The following is a 22,631-nucleotide window of genomic DNA, read 5'->3' as shown; positions in this document are numbered from 1 at the left end:
TTGATCGGCTACCTCCTGCATGCCCCACTTTTGGGGATCAAGCCCGTAACCTGGGCATGTTCCCTGATTGGGAATTGAACCCTGAGCCATGCTGGCTGGGCCATATTACTCTTATTGAATTAATCCTATGTGCTCCACCCCCCTGCTGTGCTACTAGGCTTCCATAGATGAGTTCTAGAAGAGAGGAGTCTGTGTTTCTTGGAGAGATGAGCTGCCTTCAAAGGACTTACTGTTTAGTGAGGCAAAATGTTATGCAAAAGGTAGCAGGATAGTTTTTATTTTCTTTTTGGTTATTTTATCTACAAAGAACATGGATTTCTTTTATAATTAGAGGAAAAATCAGTTACTTAAAAAACATCAACTCAATATTTGTAAGTATTTTATAGACTTGTACTCCAGCACTCTTTTATTTTATTTTTATCCTCATCTGAAAATATGTTTATTGATTTTAGAGAGAGAGGAAGGAGGGGAGAGAGAGAGAGAGAAAGAAAGAAAGAAACATAGATGTGAGAGAGAAACACTGATTGGTTGCCTCCAGTATAAGCCCCAACCAGGAATTGAACCTGCAACCTTTTGGTGTATGGGATGATACTCCGAACCAGCGGTTGCTAACCGGTGGTCTGTGAGGTCTGAAAGGTTAGTGACCGCTGCTCCAGACAACTGCCACCTGGGCAGGGACAGCACTCTTTTATTTTTTTTAAAAAAATATTTGTAGATTTTAGGGAGGGAAGGAAGGAGGGAAAGGGGGGTGGGGAGAGGAAGAGAGAGAGATTTGTTCCATTTATTTATGCATTATTGGTTGCTTCTTGTATATGCCCTGACTGAGGATAGAACCTGCAACCTTGGACAAATTAGGATGATGCTCTAACTAACTGAGCTATCTGGTCAAGGCCTTTCCAGCACTTTTTGTTAATCCTCACTGAGGGATAATATTTTTTCCCATTGATTTATAAAAAAATTTTTTAGAGAGTGGAAGGGAGGGAGGTGTGATGGGGAGAGAGAAAGAGAGAGTTCTCACATCGATTGGTTGCCTCCCAAATGAGCTCCAACCAGGGCTGGGGATTGAACCTGCAACCCAGGTATTTGCCCTTGACAGGGAATCAAACCCGCAATCCTTGGGTGCACAGACTGATATTCTAACCATTGAACAACATGGGCCAGGGCTCTCTCCAGCACTCTTGATTGGTTTCTAGTTAGGTGGAGAGTTCTTTTTTTCCTAGGCTTTATGACTGTTTCTTTGGGTAATCTCTTTTTATGTTATAGCTGAAGTTTTTATTAAGTAACTTCAGTGTATTTAATCAATCATTTAGCTAACAAAATTTCTATTTAAACCTAGTAATATAGAATTCTTTTTCTGTGAAAGAGTATAAATATGCCCATTTGAACTCTGAGAAGACTTGTGCTTATTATTAGCTTGCCATAACTTGCTGGAGACTTAGCTTTTTGATGTCACAAAAGGTACCCCTGCAAAATTTGAAGAAGACAATATTGCATGCTTTTACTAGAATAAAAACTTAATTTTAGCATAAAGTAGCACTTGGGGTAACGGAAGAATATTGTATTTTCCACATAGGTCTCAGGGATTTTCAGAGACAACTTCATTGTCAGATAAGGTTCTTGGGACCATTAGAAGGCTTAGTATCATGCTAGGGCTGTGGGATCAAAATATTTTTGTGTATTAAAGGACCATACAGGCTAGCTGTGGAGATAAATCATGAACATGTAATGATCAAAACAACAGTAGATAATAACGGATTAGATTCTGTAATATAAACAGGATGCAATAGGATTGAGTTGAGTCTAATTGTGTAGTACAAACAAATGAGGAAAAGAAAAGAGAGAAATTAATACAGAAAGGTAAGGAAGAGGTAGGAATTGAACTGGGTTTTTATTGTGGAAAATTTAAACATTCTAAAGCATTGAGAATAGTAAAGTGAGCTTCCATGTATAGTTATTAGCTTATGACTAATCTTGTTTCATTTATGCTCCTATCACCCACCCCCTTCCTGATTATTTTGGAGCCAATCTGGGATGTATTATTTAATCCATAAATATTTCAGTATATGTCTATAAAAGTAAGGACTTTAAAAAAACAATACTAGTGCTAGCTGATTTGGTTCAGTGGATAGAGCGTTGGTCTATGGACTGAAGGGTCCCAGATTTGATTCCAGTCAAGGGCACATGCCATGTTGCAGGCTTGATCCCCAGTAGGGGTCATGCAGGAGGTAGCCAGTCAATGATTTTCTGCTATCATTGATGTTTCTATCTCTCTCTCCCTCTCCCTTCCTCTCTGAAATAAATAAAAATATATTAAAAAAAATACCAACACCATTTGCACATCTAAAATACTTAACAGTAATTAGTATTACACTTCCGGTATTCATATTTCCTTGACTGTATTATCATTTTTTAAACAGCCTATATATTTATAATAGGATCCAAATAGTTTACAGCTTATAGTTGGTCAGTACACCTTTAAAATCTCTCTTTTTAAAAAACATATATTTTTCTTATTGATTTCAGAGAGAAACGGAGAGGGAGAGATAGAAACATCAATGATGAGAGAGAATCATTGATTGGCTGCCTTCTGCACACCCCCCCACGGGGGATTGAGCCCACAACTCGGGCATGTGCCCCGACCAGGAATCAAACTGTGACCTCTTGTTTCATAGGTTGATGCTCAATCACTGAATGACACTAGCCAGGCCTAAAATCTCTTAATCTAGAAGATTTTTCCTCTTTTTTTTTTCTTTGCAGTTTATTTGTTGAAGAAGCTAGGTCATCTGTTCTGTAGAGTTTACCACAGATGGATTTGGTGGGGGCTGAGGCAGTGGCAGTTAGGGGCGATCATGCTGGCAGGGGAGGGCAGTTGGGGGTGAGATCAACATCATAGTAATGTCATTTAACATGTTTCTCTGTTCTTTGTGTTTCCTTCAAATTGGCAGTTACATCTAGAGACTTGATCAGATTCAGATTCAGTATTTTGGCTAGAATACTTTATAGTGTATTTCTATTAGGAGGGAAATGTATGACATTTATTAGTCTCTTTTTTATGATGTCAGAAGCCATTGATGATCATTGTCTACACCCATTCATTGAACTTCATTAAGGGTTAAAAAATGGTGATATTCAAATTCTATCATTTCTTAATTTATGTTAGCTAAAATACTTTTATAAAGATACTAGAGGCCTAGTGAACGAAATTTGTGCACGGTGGCTGGGGTGGGAGGGTTCCTCAGCCCGACCTGCACCCTCTCCAATCTGGGACCCCTCGTCGACTGCTGGTCAGACATCCCTCTCGCAATCCGGGATGACTGGCTCCTAACCACTCGCCTGCCTGCCTGCCTGATTGCCCCTAACCTCTCTGCCTGTTGGCCTGATCGCCCCTACATTGCCCTCTTGGCTGCCTGATTGCCCCTAACCTCTCTGCCTGCCTGATTGCCCCTAACTGTCCTCCCCTGCCTGCCTGATCTCACCCCCAACTGCCCTCCCGCTAGCCTGGGGTCACCCCCAACTGCCCTCCCCTGCCGGCCTGATCTTGCCCCTAATTGCCCTCCCCTGCCGGCCTGATTACCCCTAACCCCCTGCCGGCCGGATATCGCCCCCAACTGCCCTCCCCTGCCGGCCTGATCGCCCCTAACTGCCACTGCCTCGGCCCCCACCACCATGGCTTTGTCTGGAAGGAAGTCGGACATCTGGAAGATGGCTGGTCGACCCTGTGTAATTAGCATATTACCCTTTTATTAGTATAGATTATATAGGATAGGATTGCTTACATGGGGGCGAAAAGCCTTTTTCAGCAGGAGGAGATGCTCTTGGCAGACAAAAACACATAATCCCTATATATCTGGACTGATAGCCATATGCACTATACTGCCAAACTGGTCTTTAAAAAATTGAATTGCTTTCTACACTTTACACCAAACAGCTGTTGCCCTTAAAACCCCTCCTCAGCCCCCAACTTAGGTTCTGCCTTCACAATTCACCCAAAGTAGGTTCTGATTGGTTGGTTTCTGTGCCAGTCAGCATCAGAAGCTCTGCCTTCTAGGCAGCCATTGGCTCCTCGCAGTTCACCCAGATTTGGTTCTGATTGGTCGGTTTCTATGCATCAAAAGCTCCGCCTCCTAGTCAGCCATTGGCTTCTTGCAGTTTACCCAGATTTGGTTCTCATTGGTCAGTTTCTGTGCCAGTCAGCATCTCCAGGCCTATCTCCTGGTCTGATCACAGAGGCGGGGCTGATCAGCAGCCGCCCCAGGCTGCTGGCGAGTGGGCTGAACTGCTGACCTCTGGGAGAGAGAGAGAGGCTTGGCTGCTGGCGAGGAGAGAGAAGCGTCTCTCTCCGGGCCTTGCCAGCAGCCGCAGCTGCTGCTGATCAGCCCCGCCTCTCTCTCTCTCCCAGAGGTCAGCAATTCAGCCTGCTTGCCTGCTGCGCACGCAGCCTGGCGTTCGGTCGAGCCTTCAGTCGTTATGACCCTGGCTTTTTATATATATAGATACTTCCCCTCATCATCTATTTGCTTACTCTGAGATACAACTTGTGTAGAAAAGGCAAGACAAATGCCATTTTCAAAATAATGAGTTTGTTAACTAACATCTTGCAAAGGTGATTGATAATTTTCATTTTAACTGTCATTATGGACTCCAATTTAAGCATATTTATGTGTTTCAACCAATTTTAATTTTATCCTTGTTGATGTCTCACTGTCTCATCTTGGCAAATGGGAACCTCCAATGTCCTTTTGCTGTGATTCTGTTACTCTTTGATAGCTTCTTTGTTTTCTAGCTAACATGATGTTCTGAGATCACGGGTTACATTTCCATTCCTGAGCATTTGTATCAGCCATTGCCCCCCAAATCCTAGTTCCTTTTTGGGGAAATGATGTTTAGAGACCACAGTTTGGGTGCAAGAGTACTCATTCACTTAGTGGGTTGGTCATTGTTTTTTGCCATTTTCAGTGAACCAGGCTAGGAAATAAGGTGGCTTTTTAAAAAAAAGTATATCACAAATTCATATCAATATTTCCAAATAAAAGTCAGGACAATGGATTTTTTAATTAAAAATTTTCAACCTTATAAAGGTTTGCATTTTTTAAATTATAAAAGTAATCTGTGTTTATTATAAGAAATATAAATAATTCATGCCCAGTTGGCATTGCTCAATAGTTGAGGGTCGACACATGAACCAGAAAGTCACGGTTTGATTCCCGGTCAGGGCACATGCCCAGGTTGCAGGCTCAATCCCCAGAGTACGGTGTGCAGGAGGCAGCCAATCAGTGATTCTCTCTCATCATTGATGTTTCTCTCTCTCCCCCTCTCCCTTCCTCTCTGAAATAAGTAAAAATATATTTTAAAAATAGGATTACAAGTAATTCAAAAGAATATAAGGTAAAATGTGAAGATCCTGATCCTACCCCAGAATCACTAGTTAACCACTTAATATAATTAATTCAAAGATTTCATAGTGGGTATCTTTTATTCTTATATCAATTATAGATACCTGATTTATCTTAAATCAGGCACTTAAAAATTTGGCATCTTTTTTGAGGTTAGAGAAAATAAGATGAGAAGTTATGTGAAATAGAGATTATTATATATTTTTTAGATTTACTTTTTGAGTTGGTATTACATTTACATGGTTCAGAATGCTAAGGATAGAAAAAGACAGGGCGAAGTTTTCTTCTTGCTCCTATAACCCAACCAGTCAGTTCCTCTTTCCTAAGGCAACTAATATTATCAGTTTTTGTGCATCCTATGTACTATAAGCATAAAATATACATATACATGTAAATGTTCTTTTTCTCCCTTTTTACAAAAATGGTTCTGTTTTGTTCTACCCTTAGCAATATAACTTAAAAGTACAGTTATTTCCTTATTCTTGTTTATGCCTACAAAGTATTATAGAATATATATGTATTGTTTATTTTATCACTGTAATTAAAGAGCATTTTGATTTTTCTCCCAGTCTTTTTGCAGTTATAAACAGTGCTGGATGAATAACTTTGTACATATATCATTTTGCATATTTGGAATAAGAATTATTAAGATAAATTTCTAAAGGTGTATATTTTTATAAGTTTTTTAGTTGCTGTAAAATGCATTCCAAAAATATATACAGTTTACATTTCTACCAGCAATTGATTCAAGATTTGAGAGGGAAGATTTAGTAATGGTGGATATATACAAAACGATCAATTTGAATTTTTTAAAAAAATATGTTTTTATTGATTTTTAGAGAGGGGGAAGGGAAGAGGGATGAGAGATAGAAACATTGATCGACCTCTTCCTGCACACCCCCTACTGGGGATCCCAGCCTGCAATCTGGGCATGTGCACTGCCTGGTAATCACACTGGTGACCTCCTGGTTTATGGGTCGATGCTTAACCACTGAGCCACATTAGCCGGGCTCACATCTGCATTTTCATTCAGTCTGTTTCAATATGCCATTTTGGTTAAAGTAGATGAAGAAAATCCAGCCTCAGAGATACGTAGTTTGGAAAATAGTATTTTAATATTTCTTTGGGTAATTATGGGTATTCTTTGATACGATACCCAAACTCAACAAGTAGTAGTTTCTAAAAGGTTAGTTACAATGTAGAATCTGAAACCATGTGAATAAAATTTTGTGTTTGGTGACATTATAATTTATGTCTAGCTTATACATTAAATAAATCTTTAACCAATATATGATTTTGAAACATCATGAATTGGTCAGTTGGAAAATTTTGGTTCACTGAGTTATGCAGAATTCGCAAATGTTTTACATAGTTGATTATATAGTTTTTTAAAAATTGCATTCATTATCACCACTGTTTCATCAGGAAAGTCTTAGAGTATTGAGAAGTTGCCAAGCTCACAGCAGATACACATCTTCAAAATTCTGATTTTAGCTTAAAAGCTTAATTTTATCTCTGGCAACAAATAGTATCATGTTTTTTTCGAAGTAATAGGTTCAATTTATTTATTTTTGTGAAAAATATTGCCATATACCATAGTTTGCCTGTCAGTTGTTCACTGAAAAAATAATAGTATTTCATGAAAAAAGCAGATAGTTCAGCTTGCAGTTCAGTTGCTTTTTCTCAAGACAATTATATTTCGATATGGTGCAGAATTCTCTATACTTTTCATTTTGTCACCTAGAATATTAAAAAAGACTCAGGGTTGGAAATATAGTAAAATTATTAATTTTTACTGCTTTATCAAGAGCACTTATAAGTAAAATTTATCTTTTCTTTTTATACTGCAGGTGTGGGGTGTTGATGCTCCTGCTTTGATTTATGCTAAGGCACTAGAAGTCAGACGGACATTGCTTTTGTCATCATGATGAAAAGGACAGATAACATCTTAGTTTATTATGAAAATAGTTTGACCTTTTAGGCCTCCTAAGACCATACTAGAACTGCTGTCCTAAGTAGAGGATGTGTTATATATCCAGAGATACTGAGTTGAGAAAAAGCCTAGCTTTCTAGGTCAACTACAAACAATTTGTTATGGAACTCAGGATATATGGAAAGAAAAAAGGTCAGGGTCCAGATCATAAAGGAACTTAAGTGCCCTGCTAAGAAGTGCAGAATTTATCCTAGGGCAGTGGGGAGTTCTTGAAGGATTTTAAGGGGGAATGTACACACACACACATACATGTATGGTATGGATATGGGTGGGTGATGCCATCATATTTGTATTTTTCAAAGATCACCCTTATCACAGTGTATTTTGTGGTAAGGAGGCCAGTAGAAAATAATGAGGTCCTAAACTAAGGCTCTGACTTGGTGATGGAGCTACAGAGGGCCAGCTCTAACAAGGGTTAGAGCACGTCTTCCCTAAAGTAGAACTAAGCTGGGCATGATCTATTGGTTGGCTGAATGGGCAGAAGCACAACCAGCTGCATCCATCATGTCAGTTCCAAGCTGTCACCAGATATACTCTTGTCTAGGCAGTTTTCTCTGGATGTAAACCTAAAACCAAAAATACTCTAGAATCTCTTTTGCAAAAAGGGCTTCCAAAGGTATTAAGAATCCTGACTTCTATTACCATAGATTAGTTTTATCTGTTTTTGAATTTCAGATTAATGGAATCATCTATAGTAATAAAAGCATAATATGCTAATTAGCCCGGAAGACCAAACGACCGTCGTCTGAAGCCGGGGATGCGAGGGCCGAGCCCCTTGCATGAATTTCGTGCATCAGGCCTCTAGTATAATATAGACTTTTTATGTCTTTTTCCCTCAACATTGTCTTTGAGATACATGAATGTAGTTGCATATTGCAGAGGTTTGTTCTTTATCATGACTATATTCCATTATGTGACTGTACCATAAATGTTCTGTTGAGTTGTTTGTCAGTTTTGGACTGTTATGAATAATACTGCTGTGAACATTTTTGTACATGTCTTCATAGACATAAGCACTAACTACTATTGGTTATATACCCAGGAGTGGGATAGTTCATGGGATAAATGTATATTTTACTAGTTTTTCAAAGCAGTTGTATGAATTTATTCTCTTGCCTACAGTGTATGAGAGTTCTGGTTGTGCTATATCTTTGACTACATTTAGTACTGTCAGTCCTTTTAATTTTAGCTAGTCTGTTAGGAGTGTAGTGATGTCTTCCTATGGCTTTAAGTTGTATTTCTCTGAAGACCATTGATGTGGAATATCTTTTCATATGCATATTGGCCTTTAAGTATCCTCTTCTGTGAAGTGTCTGTTAAACTTTTGGGTTGTTTGTCTTTCCCTTATTGATTTATAGAAATTCCTTGTATATTTTACATATGAGTCCTTTGTGGGATACATATATTTGTACATGTCTTCTCCAGGTATTTACATGTGGGATAGATGCAGGGACAAATTGATGAATCTGAGCATTCAACTGGGATCCAATGGTATGTCTTATCAGTGGAGGGTGGTTCTGTATTGTGTTCTTTGGATTCCAGTTTGCTTACATGATGGGAATGCACATGCTGATTTTTTTTTTTATTAAATATATATTTTATTGATTTTTTTACAGAGAGGAAGGGAGAGGGATAGAGAGTTAGAAACATCGATGAGAGAGAAACATCAATCAGCTGCCTCCTGCACACTCCCCACTGGGGATGTGCCCGCAACCAAGGTACATGCCCTTGACTGGAATCGAACCTGGGACCCTTGAGTCCGCAGGCTGACGCTCTATCTACTGAGCCAAACCGGTTAGGGCGCACATGCTGATTTTTGAGTGACCCATTAATATTTTGAATTAGTCTCAGCTGATTGTGGGTGTTTCTGTTATCTATTTCTATGGATCAAACCACCCTAAATCTTAGTGATTTAAAACACCTATTTACAGTAGTCCACCCTTATCCATGGGGTGCTATATCCACAGGGGTGGGGGAAGTTAGGGGGGAGAAGATATGTTCCAGGATCCCCAATGAAAGCCTGAAACCTCGGACCATATGGACCTTTGTATATACTATTTTTTCCTATACAGGGTGGGGCAAAAGTACATTTATAGTTCATGTGGAAAATAATAAATAATAACCCTATATAATAAAAGGCTAATATCCAAATCAGCCAAACTGTGGAATGACCGGTCGCTGTGATGCACACTGACCTCCAGGGGGCAGATGCTCAACACAGGAGCTGTCCCCTGGTGGTCAGTATGCTCCCACAGGGGGAGCACCTCTCAGCCAGAAGCCAAGCTCATGGCTGGCAAGCGCAGCAGCGGTGGCGGGAGCCTCTCTCACCTCCACAGCAGTGCTAAGGATGTTTGCCTGCCCGCTTAGGCCCGCTCCCAGTGGGGAGCAGGTCTAAGTCATCAGTCGGATATCCCCCGAGAGCTCCTGGACTGCAAGAGGGTGCAGGCTGGGCTGAGGGACCCCTGCCCCCGAGTTCACTAATTTTTTGCACCGGGACTCTAGTACAATAATAAACTCTGTGTTTTGCACACTCACAACTGTAAATATACTTTTACCCATTCTGTACATATCTAGGATAAAGTATAATATGTAAATTAGGCAAATTAAGAGATTAACACAATAACTAAAAATAAAATGGAACAATATACTGTAATAAAAATTATGTGACTATAGTCTCTGTGTCTCAAAATATTTTATTTTACTCACCATTTTACCTAAAGGAAGCACTTTACAACTTCTCTTTGGCATATCCTAATTGCCAGCATCACTACTCTTGCACTTTGGGGCCATTATTAAGTAAAATAAGTGTTACTTGAACACAAGCACGTGGATGCCTCAACCATTAATTTGATAATTAATGGCTACTAAGTCAGGATGGGTAGTACATACAGCATGGATATACTGGACAAAGGGATGATTTATGTTTTTGGGGGGCATGGAGCTAGACAGTGCAAGATTTCACTACACTACTCAGAATGGTGCACAATTTAAAACTTATAAATTGTTTATTTCTGGAATCCTCCATTTAATATTTTGGGACCATGGTTGACCGTGGGTGACTGAAACTGTGGAAAGTGAAACTGCGTATGCGGGGAGGGGCAGGGGTCTGCTATATTTGCTTATGATTACCTGGGCTGGCAATTTGGGCAGGGCTCATCTGGCACAGCTTGCCTCTCTTCCATATGGTATCTGCTGGGCTCACTCATTCTATGGTTAGTTGGCAGGTTGGCTAGGAGCTGGTTTGTAGTGGGATAGCCTCACTCTAGCATCATCTAGCATTGGGCTAGAGCTGTTATCCAGGGTGCTATGGCCTCTCCTGCAGACTCTTGGCATCCTTGCATGGTAGCTAGGTTTCAAGAGTGTGAGAGTGGAAGTTCTCTGAAGGCCTAGGTTCAGAAATTGCACAGTGCCATTCATGCTGCATCCTGTTGAACAAAGCACATCACAAGGGCAGCTAAGATTTTTTTTTTTTTTTTAGCTCAGATTTAAGAGGTGGGGAAATGAACTCCACTTCTTGATTGGAATTACTGCAAATAATTTGTCGCCATGTTTATAACAGTGGGCATTGTTCTTCCTTGTCCTCTTCCCCTTTTCTTTGTTCCGCTCCCTTCCTTTCCAACCTCCCTCCCTCCCTTCCTTTTTTTGTTTGTCTTGACTTGTCTTTCTTCTTGGAGGTTCATGTTAGAATAAAGCTTACTTGGTTAAAGGATGTCTTCTATGATTACTTGGTGTAGCAAAGGACCAGATATTTTCAGGTTCTGACTTTGCAACTATTTTCCAAATTACTATAATAAACCAAACATCTGTTAATGCTGAAGAGATTTTCTTCCTCAAGTGATTTTGATCTTTTTGTTTAACTCCTTTTTAATAAAATAAAAAAAAATGCTAATTGCCAAGAGCAAACATTGTGGTCCTTTTATGGATCTTATTCCTAGCCCCTCTATGCCTTGGTAGTCACCCAGAGTTACTAATATGGACCTGAAATGACTACGTTTTCCCCCTAGGTGCTCAATGAAGTCAGGGAAGGAAAAGACTCAATAGCAGTTATCTTGAATTGACAGCGTTTTTTATATATGTGAAATAAACAAGAATCTTGGGCAGGGTGCAGATGTCACTGACCTGTCAGCCCATCAGGATGAATCAGCTGAAGTCCTAGACAAGGTGACAATGTCAGCACAATGAGCCTCTTGCCCTGAGTTTATTGGTCCTCATTAAGGTGGCTGTCATAGCCCTTATTTTAGAGCAAAGTCAGAGTCATTGTTTAAGATTCAGCTGCCTTTCAACATTATTTATTTTGGAGAGGGAAGGTCACTTTCAATTTAGGAGCACCACTGGAAGTGACATGTGGCTGTTTTTTCCAATTACAGCCATTTTGGTGTGCCCAAGTGTTAGATTTGTTAGGATCTCTCTTCTTTTTAAAATAAATATATTTATATTGATTTCAGAGAGGATGGGAGAGGGAGGTAGAGATAGAAACATTAATGATGAGAGAAAATCATTGATTGGCTGCCTCCTGCACACGCTTTACTGGGGATTAAGCCTGCAACTGGGGCATGTGCCCTGACCTCCCAGTTCATAGTTCCACGCTCAACCACTGAGCCATGTCAGCTGGGCAGGATCTTCAAGATTTGTCTCCAGTTTACTAGAAGCTATTCTGTTTCTCTTAGTAGGTTTAATTGTCTTGGGTCTCAGACAAGTAAATTCGTTACCTGTGCTTTCTGATTTATCTGTTGCCCAAACCAGTGATAATTTTTAAAAAACTGTCACCTGAGGATATGCTCAGAGAGAGGAAGAGGGGAAGGAGAGAGAAATATCTATGTGAGAGAGAAACATCGATCAGTTGCCTCCAATCTGGGGTCAAACCTGCCACCTAGATGTGTGCCCTGACTAGAAATCAAACCCGCAATCTTTTGGTGTATGGGATGATGCTTCAACCAAACCAGTGATAATTTGATAGAAATAAGAACTCAGAGGTGGCATTTTATTGCAAAAGATGGATGTTGGCTGCTAAATGCAGCTGATTAGGAGGCTAGGACAACTTATGTTTTTCTGGTTATAGGGTCGTTATTAAGGCTTTATAGAATGCACCATTAGATAACTGAACTGATTCTTTGTATTCCTGTGAAATTATCTTTAAGGCATTTGGAGTTCTTCATAGAACTCTTATCATCCCTGATTTTTTCACAGGCATTTGCAGTTTGGGTCAGTTTAGCCTAATTATTCTGGGCTGTGAGGCACTATGCAATGCAATCAATGCTGGTAGCCAGATCTTTGGGAATTGCTACTGCCTGAGAACATTGGATTTGGGCCCCACAGACCCAGAGAACAGTGTTGCCAGGTACAATTGCCATCTTATTTTCAGAGTGCAAATTTTATCTTCAGAGAAAAAAAGGGAAATTTCTGAGAATACAAGGAAGATTGTTAGAATGAAGAAGAGAACACAGAGTTTTGACAGCTTGGCCATGTTATTGGCTGTACAAATAAGTTTGTAAAAACCTTTAAAAATCTAAAACCTGTTTTATTTATTTTTAATTATTATTATTTTTGTTAATCCTCACCCGAGGACATTTTATTTAAAAAAAAACAAAACACCCTGCAAACTATGTGGGGATTATGGAGGATGGACAGCAGAAAGGAATTGAACTTTTATCAGAAAGTATTCCACTTTTAATTTTGGTAAGACTACAAATAGGGCAAGAAAACCATTACAGCAGTACCTACTAGTGAGTGCTTTGAATTATGTTGCTCTGGACTCTCTGACTCAGAGTTGGGGAGTGAGCTCTTGGTGTGGCTCTAAGTGTATACCTGCTATGCCCACTTAAAAATCAGTCTGGGCATGGTTTGAAGGCCTATGGAGAAAGGCAACTAGTAATTTCTTTGCATTGGGGAAAACAAGGCATGTCCTGGGGAAAAATTCACCAAACAAGGCAGCATTTCAGACACAAGGTTGGTGAAAAGGGAAGGGCAGTAGCCTTTGGCCATGTCTCCCAACCCTAACCAAACTACTGTACTTTTGTAATGCCCAAACCCTGAGATTCAGGGGCTGTAAAGAAACTAGAAGAGCTTTTTCATATAAATCTTAGTATGATATTGGGAAGACAGCTGTTGGTGATGTGATCATGGAATAGTATTGTGAAACAAAATGGTGAGTTAAGAATACTCCTCACTTCAGCATAGGACACAGTAGGGCTTAGGCATTTTGTGGACTTCCAAGAACACAGACTGTCTTGGGCATATTAAGGGTTCTAGTAGTGGTTCCAGCACTCAGGGTTTTAAAAGAGGATTAAGCAGCAGCTAACCCTCAGTCCTGTAATAGCAATAATACTAATAAATATTGCAGTTGGGGTGAGGAGATATTAAATTATGTGTTTACAATAGTTATTTATACAGTAAACCCCTGAGTTTTTTGGACCTCAATTTAATAGACTTGGGATTTACAACAAATTTCCAGTCATGTCATATGTGAAAATTAATACCCTATTAATTTTAAAGCACTTTTAACCAAGATTTGCTTATAATTAAATTAAGAGGTTATTTTTTTGTTATTCACTGTTATTTTTAACAAATTTTAGTGAATGGGCCATATGTTGGAACACTAGTAATATTGCCAACATAAATAAATATTATATATCTACAACTATAGTCTACATATTTAAATACAAGAGTCACCGCTCATAAACAATGTTTGGCAAATGATTAGTGCGTGATCACACTGTATGGCATGAGGTAATTGGTTCTGTTGTCATTGCCATAACTTTCTGCAGAAGTTTTGTTTTTTTAATATATATTTTTATTGATTTCAGAGAGGAAGGGAGAGAGAGATAGAAACATCAATGATGAGATAATCACTGATCGGCTGTCTCCTGCATGCCCTCTACTGAGGATCGAGCCTGCAACCCTGACATGTGCCGTGACCAGGAATCGAACCATGACCTCCTGGTTCATAGATCGTCGCTCAACCACTGAGTCACATCAGCTAGGCTCTGCAGCAGTTTTTTTTTTTTTTTAATATATTTTATTGATTTTTTACAGAGAGGAAGGGAGAGAGATAGAGAGTTAGAAACATCGATCAGCTGCCTCCTGCACATCTCCCACTGGGGATGTGCCCGCAACCCAGGTACATGCCCTTGACCGGAATCGAACCCGGGACCCTTCAGTCCGCAGGCCGACGCTCTATCCACTGAGCCAAACCAGTTTCAGCTCTGCAGCAGTTTTAACACATGCTGGCCATGTGAACTAAGCCATGCCCCAGCAGTGCATCTGGTGACTGCAAGCATTTCCTAGACCTATTCAGTATAAATTTAAAATTACTATAATATATGTAGAAAACTTTTCTGTAATATTAAACTTTTCATAAATACTTAATTTTAATTACACAAACATTTACATAAGTAAAAACAGGTAAACTAATTTGTAATTTTTTTAACTACACATTAGGAAAACCTATCTATACTAATAAAAGGGTAATATGCTAATTAGACTGGGAGACCTTCCAGACATCCTTCCGAACAAAGCCATGGTGGCGGGGCCGAGGCAGAGGCGGTTAGGGGCGTGCCTGAGGCTGCGGCCCAGGTGAAGCCGCCCGTCCACAGTCCCCTGCTACTAAGGCTGGCCCAGGCGAATCCAACCCGGGTCCTGGGTGCCTGCAACCGGCCGGAGGAGGGAATCCTGGGTCCCGGGTGTGGGACAAGGTAGAGGCAGTTAGGGGTGATCAGGCAGGCAGGCAGGTGAGCACTTAGGAGCCAGTGGTCCCAGATTGCGAAAGGGATGTCCAACTGCCTATGGGATCAGGCCTAAACCGGCAGTTGGACATCCCCCGAGGGGTCCCAGATTGGAGAGGGTGCAGGCCGGGCTGAGGGACACCTCTCCCGTGCATGAATTTTGTGCATCGGGCTACTAGTTATCTATAATAAAAAGCATAATATGCAAATCGACTGATTGGCCGAACAGCAGAACGACTGTCTGGACGACCTTCCAGATGACCTTCTGGATGAAGCCGCGGCTGCGAGGGCCGAGGCAGCAGCCACCACAGCTGCGAGGCCTACTCTTGCACGAATTTTGTGCATCGGGCCTCTAGTCTATATATATATATATATATATATGCCTAAGTGACTGGCTGACCGTTAGCTATGTTGCGCACTGACCACCAGGAGGCAGACCACCAAACCACAGGCATGGAAACATGGAACAGACTGATGAATCTCAGAGGGAAGGGGAAGAGGGGAAGGTGGGAAGAGATTAACCAAAGATCTTACATGCATACTAGAGGACCATGGGGTCCTTCGGCCTGGCCTGCGCCCTCTCACAATCCGGGACACTTTTGGCCCAATCCCTGCAGGCCAGGCCAAGGGACCTCACTGGTGAATGAATCTGTGCACTGGCCCTCTCGTCTATATATTTATAAAAGGGTAAGTGTCCATCCTTCCGACTGTTAGCTATGTTGTGCACTGACCACCAGGGGGCAGATGCTCAACGCAGGAGCTGCCATGACGTGCACTGGCCATTTAAAAATAAATGGCACCATGGGCCTGGCACTGACAAACCAACACTCTGCTTCACCCAAGTGGGACACAGACCCCGCCACCACCCTGGAGCAACACCCCACCAAATCGCAGCCAACACTGCCAAGATCCTATGGTGCAAAATGTGGCCCTCAGCCCAGCCCAGAAACGGTCTCTGTGGGCACTGGATAATGATGTCACATAGCATTGCCCGGCTTCCTCTCCCTAGTGCAGTGACGGCGTGTCAGAGGTGACATGCAAACTCATTTTTTTGGTTGATTTTTCTTTGTTAAATGGCATTTAAATATATAAAATAAATATCAAAAATATGTCTTTGTTTTACTATGGTTGCAAATATCAAAAAATTTCTATATGTGACACGGCACCAGAGTTAAGTTAGGGTTTTTCAAAATGCTGACACGCCGAGCTCAAAAGGTTGGCCATCACTGCCCTAGTGACTAGCTTCCTTGGAATTTCTTCAGCCCAGGAACCTGATGTGCTTTATAGCCAGGTGCAAACATTTTACAGTTTAATCAAATGCATGTGAAGTGTTTTCACATGCCTCATCTCATTTGATCCTCACAGAAGTCCTGGAAGAGGTAGATAGCAGACTTGATAGAATCCTATTTTCTTTTCATTAGCTAGAAAACGGAGATTTAGAAAGTTTAGAAACTTGACCCTACTGAAAAGAAGTAAGAAATGGTGGAGCTTGAAAATGACTTCAGGTTTTCTCACTGCTCAGAATATAGTCAAACTCTGCTACAGTTAAATATTTTACCCTTTGTTTTCCCTATGTGATCTACAATAATAATCTGCTTCGTGTTGATGTTTACTGCTGTGTTGCTGACAATTATCTGAAAGAGAAGTTGGGGTGCTTCACTGAGCTGGAAAAAGTTTAGCTAAATCAGAAATCAGGTCTAATTAAGTTTATTCTATATATATAAAAGGCTAAGTTGACTCGCGCATGCGTGATACATATAAAGCTCTCACTGGTGCCAGTCGCACGCATGTGTTTGATCTGTCATTGTTGATTATGAATTTGGTTGACACTTTTATTACAGAGAAAGGATGAATAACAATATTAAAATATTTCTTCTAATTAATTTCCTTTCAGTGTGCATGAATATGTGCACCGGGACACTAGTATTACATAATGGACTTTCAGCTTTAATGGACACCCCCTCCCCCAAATTAGTTCATTATATCGAGGTTTTACTGTACTCACAGAAGAAAAATCTGCCTCTGGCCTCTCTACTTTTGCTTCTCACCTACTAAAAGAGATTCTAGGTCTGCTAGCCCAGTTTCTGAACTTGTAAAAAGATAATGGGTAAAAAAACAGATGAAGAATTTCAAGGAGTAAGACTGGATGATTGATTTATATTAGAAAGTTGAGAATTGCTTATGAGAAGGGGATCAAGAGAGGGGAAAGAGCCAAATAAGCAGTGAATTGAGCGGAGGGGTGGATATAAAGGGTTCAGGGCAGGCATTAGGATTAACCCCTTGAGTGCCGGGGAGCGCAATTGTGCCGGGAGTGCTATCAAAGCTTCGAAATGGCGTCCAGTTCTAAGCCTGCGTTTATTAGTGATGATGATATTGCTATATATGTCAATGTAGTAAAGGTTTCTTTAAGTTTTTGAATATGTAACTTCATTTACTTGTGATTTATAATTTTTTTTCCTAAACTGCTAAAATCAGCAAAAATGCCTTGGCAATTTTAGCATAGTTCCTAGGATATTGGTTGGCACTCAAAGGGTTAAGAGAAACATTGTGAACAAAAGGAACTGGGAAAGAAGATATTAAGAAGCTGCTGTGGATTTTGAAATGGATCTTCTTTATTTTCTTTGAGAGTCTCAACATATTAAGATTTAAATTGCCTTTAACTTACTTTTTTTTTTTTTTTTTTTGAGGTTAGACTTGTTTCTTCTATGAGATGCCATTCCAGTGCTGGACTCATGGAGGCTGAACATTTATTCAGGTAATAATAGGTAGCATTTACTTTTTATGTACCAGGCAACAAACTAAATGCTATACCTGTATTCTTATTTAATCCTCACACATCTTCATGAGATTGGAAGTGTTATTGTACCCATTTAATAGATGAAGAAATTAAGACTTAGGGGCTCTATCAAGATTGAGTTTAGCTGAATTAAAACATAAAAAGGCTATTGCTGTAGTTGAAGTGAAGGACAATGGTAGCTTGGGTTAGATAACGTCATTCCTCACCTGGCTGGCATAAATATTATGAATGTAAAGTAGTTATGATTGATTGAACTTTACCTCTATTTCTATAATTTTTCCCACTAGTGAAATACATCATACTTTTTTATTGTCTTTAAAAAAATGGACGTACTTTTTGGTAAAGCAAAATTCAGCTTAGGGTTTTAACCGTAAGGCTTTTCTAACTTTTTAGAAAGTAGATAAAATGTTTTGAAATAGTTTAAATTTATTTGAACAAATATCTACAGAAAGTAAAATACCTATAACTGGGGAATTCTTAAGTGGTGATTCATGTAGATAGTAGGAGTCTTTTGTTGATTTTGTCACGCTGGAGATACTGTTTACAGATATTTTTAGCTTTGAAGAACCTTATTAGAGTTTCTTATAAGAGCTTTCTTGGTGTATCTAAATGCTTATTTACAAATCACATTAATTGTATTACTTGCCAGAACTGGGAGGGTTCTAGCACTACTGACTGAAGATCAGTCAAAAAAGAAGATTGAAATTATAATATAGATTAATGAAAGTATTTTTAGGTTTAAGAAAATTCAGATTTATCTGCTACTTTGGTCCAAGTTTAATTTTGCCAAGTGTTATCTGTACAACAAGATAGAGCAAATTGCTTTTATTACTACCTTATCAGTTATTGAGTGGCCAGCATGAGTACATTGCCCTATTTTTCCTTCTCCGTCTTTTTTTTTAAAAGCTTGATTGAACTATAATTGACATATAGTAAACTGTATATATTAAAAATGTACAATTTAAAAATTTTGACATAAGTGTTCACCCATGAAACTAAAACCAGAGTCAAGATAATGAACATATTCATCAGCCCCACAGGTTTCCTTATTCCCATTTGTAGTCGGTCCCTCAACCTCTGTGGTCTCTAGGCAACTACTGATCAACTGTCTGTTACTATAGAATAATTTCCATTGTCTAGAATTTTATATAAATGGAATTGTAAAGTGTATGCTCTCACATTTATTTATTTCTGGTTTGACTTTTTTTTCCACTAAGCATAATTATTTTGAGATTTATGTATGCTATTGCATGTGTCAGTAGTTCATTTTTATTGCTGAGTAGCAATCTGTTGTATAGCTGTAACAGTTTGTTTATCCATTCACTTGTTGATGTACATTTGGGTTGTTTTCAGCAACTACAAATAAAGCTATGCTATGAATATTTGTGTACAAATTTTTGTATGAACATATATTTTTTCCTACAAGTTAATTTTTTTGAGGTAAAATTCATATAACAATTGACAGTTTCAAAGTCTATAATTCAGTGGTACTTAATAAATTTACAATGCTGTGCAACCACTATCTCTCTAGTTTTAAAACTCTTTGATTATTTCATAAACTATTCCATATCCATTAAGTAACCACTCCCTATTTCTGCCTCCCCTTGTAACCTCAAATATGCTTTCTGTCTCTATGGATTTGCTTAGTATGGATATAAAATATAAAAGAAATAAGACAATATGTGACCTTTTGTGTCTGACTTTTTTCATTTAGCATAATGTTTTAGAGGTTCATCCAAATTGTATTGTGTATCAATACTTTTCTCCTTTCTATGGTGAATAATAGTCCATTGTGTGGTATGTTACATCTTATTTATCCATTCATCAGTTGGTGGACATCAGGATTGTTTCCACTTTTTGGGCACTATGAATGATGCTAGGTATATGCCCTTGACCGGAATTGAACTCAACACCCTTCAGTCCACAGGCCAACGCTCTATCCACTGAGCCAAACCAGATAGGGCTCAGCATTTATTTTCATTGTGAAATAAATATACCTTTCATTGTGAAATAAGTCTAATTTACAGGAAGTTGCAAGAAAAATGTACAGCATTGTTCCATGTGCCTCCACCCAGCTTCTCCCAGTAGAACAGCCTGTACAACTATAGTACCATATCAAAACCAGGAAATTGTTATTGGTACAATCTACTAGTTTTTAAGATTCGACCAGTTTTACATGTACTTCTGTATGTGTTTGTAGTTCTATGGAATTTCATCATGTGTGAATTTGTGTATCCACAACCATCATCAAGATATAGTACTGCCAGAACCAGTTTGGCTCAGTGGATAGAGCGTCGGCCAGCGGACTCAAGGGTCCCATGTTCGATTCCGATCAAGGGCATGTACCTTGGTTGCGAGCACATCCCCATGGGGGGCGTGCAGGAGGCAGCTGATCGATGTTTCTGGCTCTCTATCCCTCTCCCTTCCTCTCTGTAAAAAATCAATAAAATATATTTTAAAAAAAAGATATAGTACAGTTCTGGTTGCTCTTTAATAATCACACCTTCCTCCACCCTTTTATAAACCTGTAACCCTGGCAACCATTAATTTGTTCTTCATTTCTATAATATTGTCATTTCAAAATATTACTTAAATGGAATCATATAGTATGCTACCTTTTTTTTTTTTTTAATCCTCACTTGAGGATATTTTTTCCATTGATTTTTAGAGACCAGGGCTGGGAGCCTGCAACCAAGGTACCTGCCCTTGACTGGAATCGAACCCAACACCCTTCAGTCTGCAGGCTGATGTTCTATCCACTGAGCCAAATCGACTAGGGCTAGTATGTAACCCTTTGAAATTGACATTTTTTTCTCACTCAGCATAATTTCTTTGCGATTCATCCAAGTTATTGCATGTATTAGTAGTTTGTACCATTTTATTGCTGAGTAATATTCCGTGGTATGGCTGCCCCAAGTTTGATTAAGCATTCACCTGTTGAAGGACTTCTATGTTGATTCCAGTCTTTGGCTATTATGAATAAAGCTACTATGAACATTCCTATTCAGGTTTTTTGTAAACATACATTTTTATTTGTCTGGGATAAATGACCAATTGCTGGGTATTATGATAATTGCATGTTTCATTTCGTAAGAAACCGCCAAACTGTCTTCTAGAGTGGCTATACCATTATACATTCCCACCAGCTATACACATATATATGAGTGATCCAGTTTTTCTGCATCCTTGCCAGTATTTAGTATTGTCAGTATGTTTTATTTTAGCCATTATGATAGATATGTAGTGAGAAGTTATTGTGATTTTAATTGCATTTCACTAATGGCTAATGATTTTGAACATGTCAATTCATGTCTTTTGCTAATTTCCTAATTAGATTGTTTCTTTACTGTTGAGTTTTGAGAGTTCTGTGGGGTTTTTTTTTTGTGTGTGTGTGTTTTTAGTTATTTGTTCCAGGAAGGTAAATATGATCCCTGTTACTCCATATTAGTCAGAAATAGTCTCCCTCTCCCAAAGTTTTCAGTAATATTAAGAACATCCGTTGTGCCATAACCGGTTTGGCTCAGTGAATAGAGCATCGGCCTGCGGACTGAAGGGTCCCAGCTTCGATTCCGGTCAAGGGCATGTACCTTGGTTGTGGACACATCCCCAGTAGGGAGTGTGCAGGATGCAGCTGATCGATGTTTCTATCTCATCGATGTTTCTAACTCTCTATCCCTCTCCTCTCTGTAAAAAAAAATCAATAAAATATATTTTTTAAAAAAAGAACATCCGTTGTTATTAACTTCTGTCTAATAATTCCTTCCCATCTCAAGTCCTTAAAAGAAGGGGGTGGGCATGGAGGCTAAATATAACAGACAAAAAGATACTTCTGATGTTGTTCAGTGTCTGTGAAGCCCCGCAGTTTGCAAATCAATCAGATACAGGCTTAGAACTAGAAATAGGTCAGTTACCGTAGCACAAAATGATGGTGTAAAAAGATTTTAGTGACAGCTTGTGTGTGTTAATATACCTTTTCTTGTTCATAGTTCTCTTTGGATATAATGGTAGGTTCTAGGTGTTTTCAATATGCCTTTTCTCTACTTTTTATAGTCCTTTTCTTGAAAGAATGATAATATTTATAAAATCATATTTAAATTTGTACAGTTGACCAGTTAAAGCAGTCTGTCCAGCCTCAGTACACTAGCTAGGTAATTCTCCTTTCACCTTTATTATTAGTTTTGGAGCTTATGTCAGAGTTTATGATGATTTACTGGTATTATATAGATTAGGATTTCTTCAAGATTTTATCTCTGCATTTCAAATTTGCACTTATCTGTGTAAAAACTCAGAGAGATACAACATTGTTATAGGACCATGTAGCTATCAAACACTTGAAGAAAACATTTCTTTGTAGTTATTTGGTAGAATTAGGACACATTTCAGTAATTAGGTGACTTTGAACTCTGAGATTTGCTAAAGCCATCTTTGGAATACAGAGCTGCCTCTGCTTGTGTCAGTCTTATCAGGAAAGTTTTGTTTCTATTCCCAGTTTGTTGTTTTTGCTCATGATCCACAGGCATAGCTTGGTATGTTGGTGTGCTGTTTTTCCCAGTGGCTATTGAGATGCCTTGCACAGAGTGGTTACTCGGTATTTGTAGGATGAATGAATGCCTCTCCATTGAGTTACTGCTTCAGTCTTTGTATATTTCATCCAAGATCCATCCTTCCTTCCTTCCTTCCTTCCTTCCTTCCTTCCTTCCTTCCTTCCTTCCTTCCTTCCTTCCTCC

General features: G+C 39.2%; 1 long non-coding RNA gene across 2 annotated transcripts in view; it reads left to right on the top strand.

Annotated features, from left to right (window-relative positions):
- The window catches only part of LOC106728277, a 37,178-nt gene that overhangs the window by 3,649 nt on the left and 10,898 nt on the right, over positions 1-22,631 (top strand). The window contains exons 2-3 of one of the 2 annotated variants that reach the window (XR_001364557.1): positions 17,795-17,862; positions 20,105-20,218. This is a non-coding gene — a long non-coding RNA (uncharacterized LOC106728277). Of the gene's footprint in view, positions 1-17,794; positions 17,863-20,104; positions 20,219-22,631 lie in introns of those variants that run through there. The other variant, XR_001364558.1, reaches the window with a different exon arrangement.

The sequence above is a fragment of the Myotis brandtii genome, unplaced genomic scaffold, assembly GCF_000412655.1.
Source record: "Myotis brandtii unplaced genomic scaffold, ASM41265v1 scaffold581, whole genome shotgun sequence".
NCBI classification, from domain to species: domain Eukaryota; kingdom Metazoa; phylum Chordata; class Mammalia; order Chiroptera; family Vespertilionidae; genus Myotis; species Myotis brandtii.
This window is presented reverse-complemented; position numbering and strand designations above follow the sequence as displayed.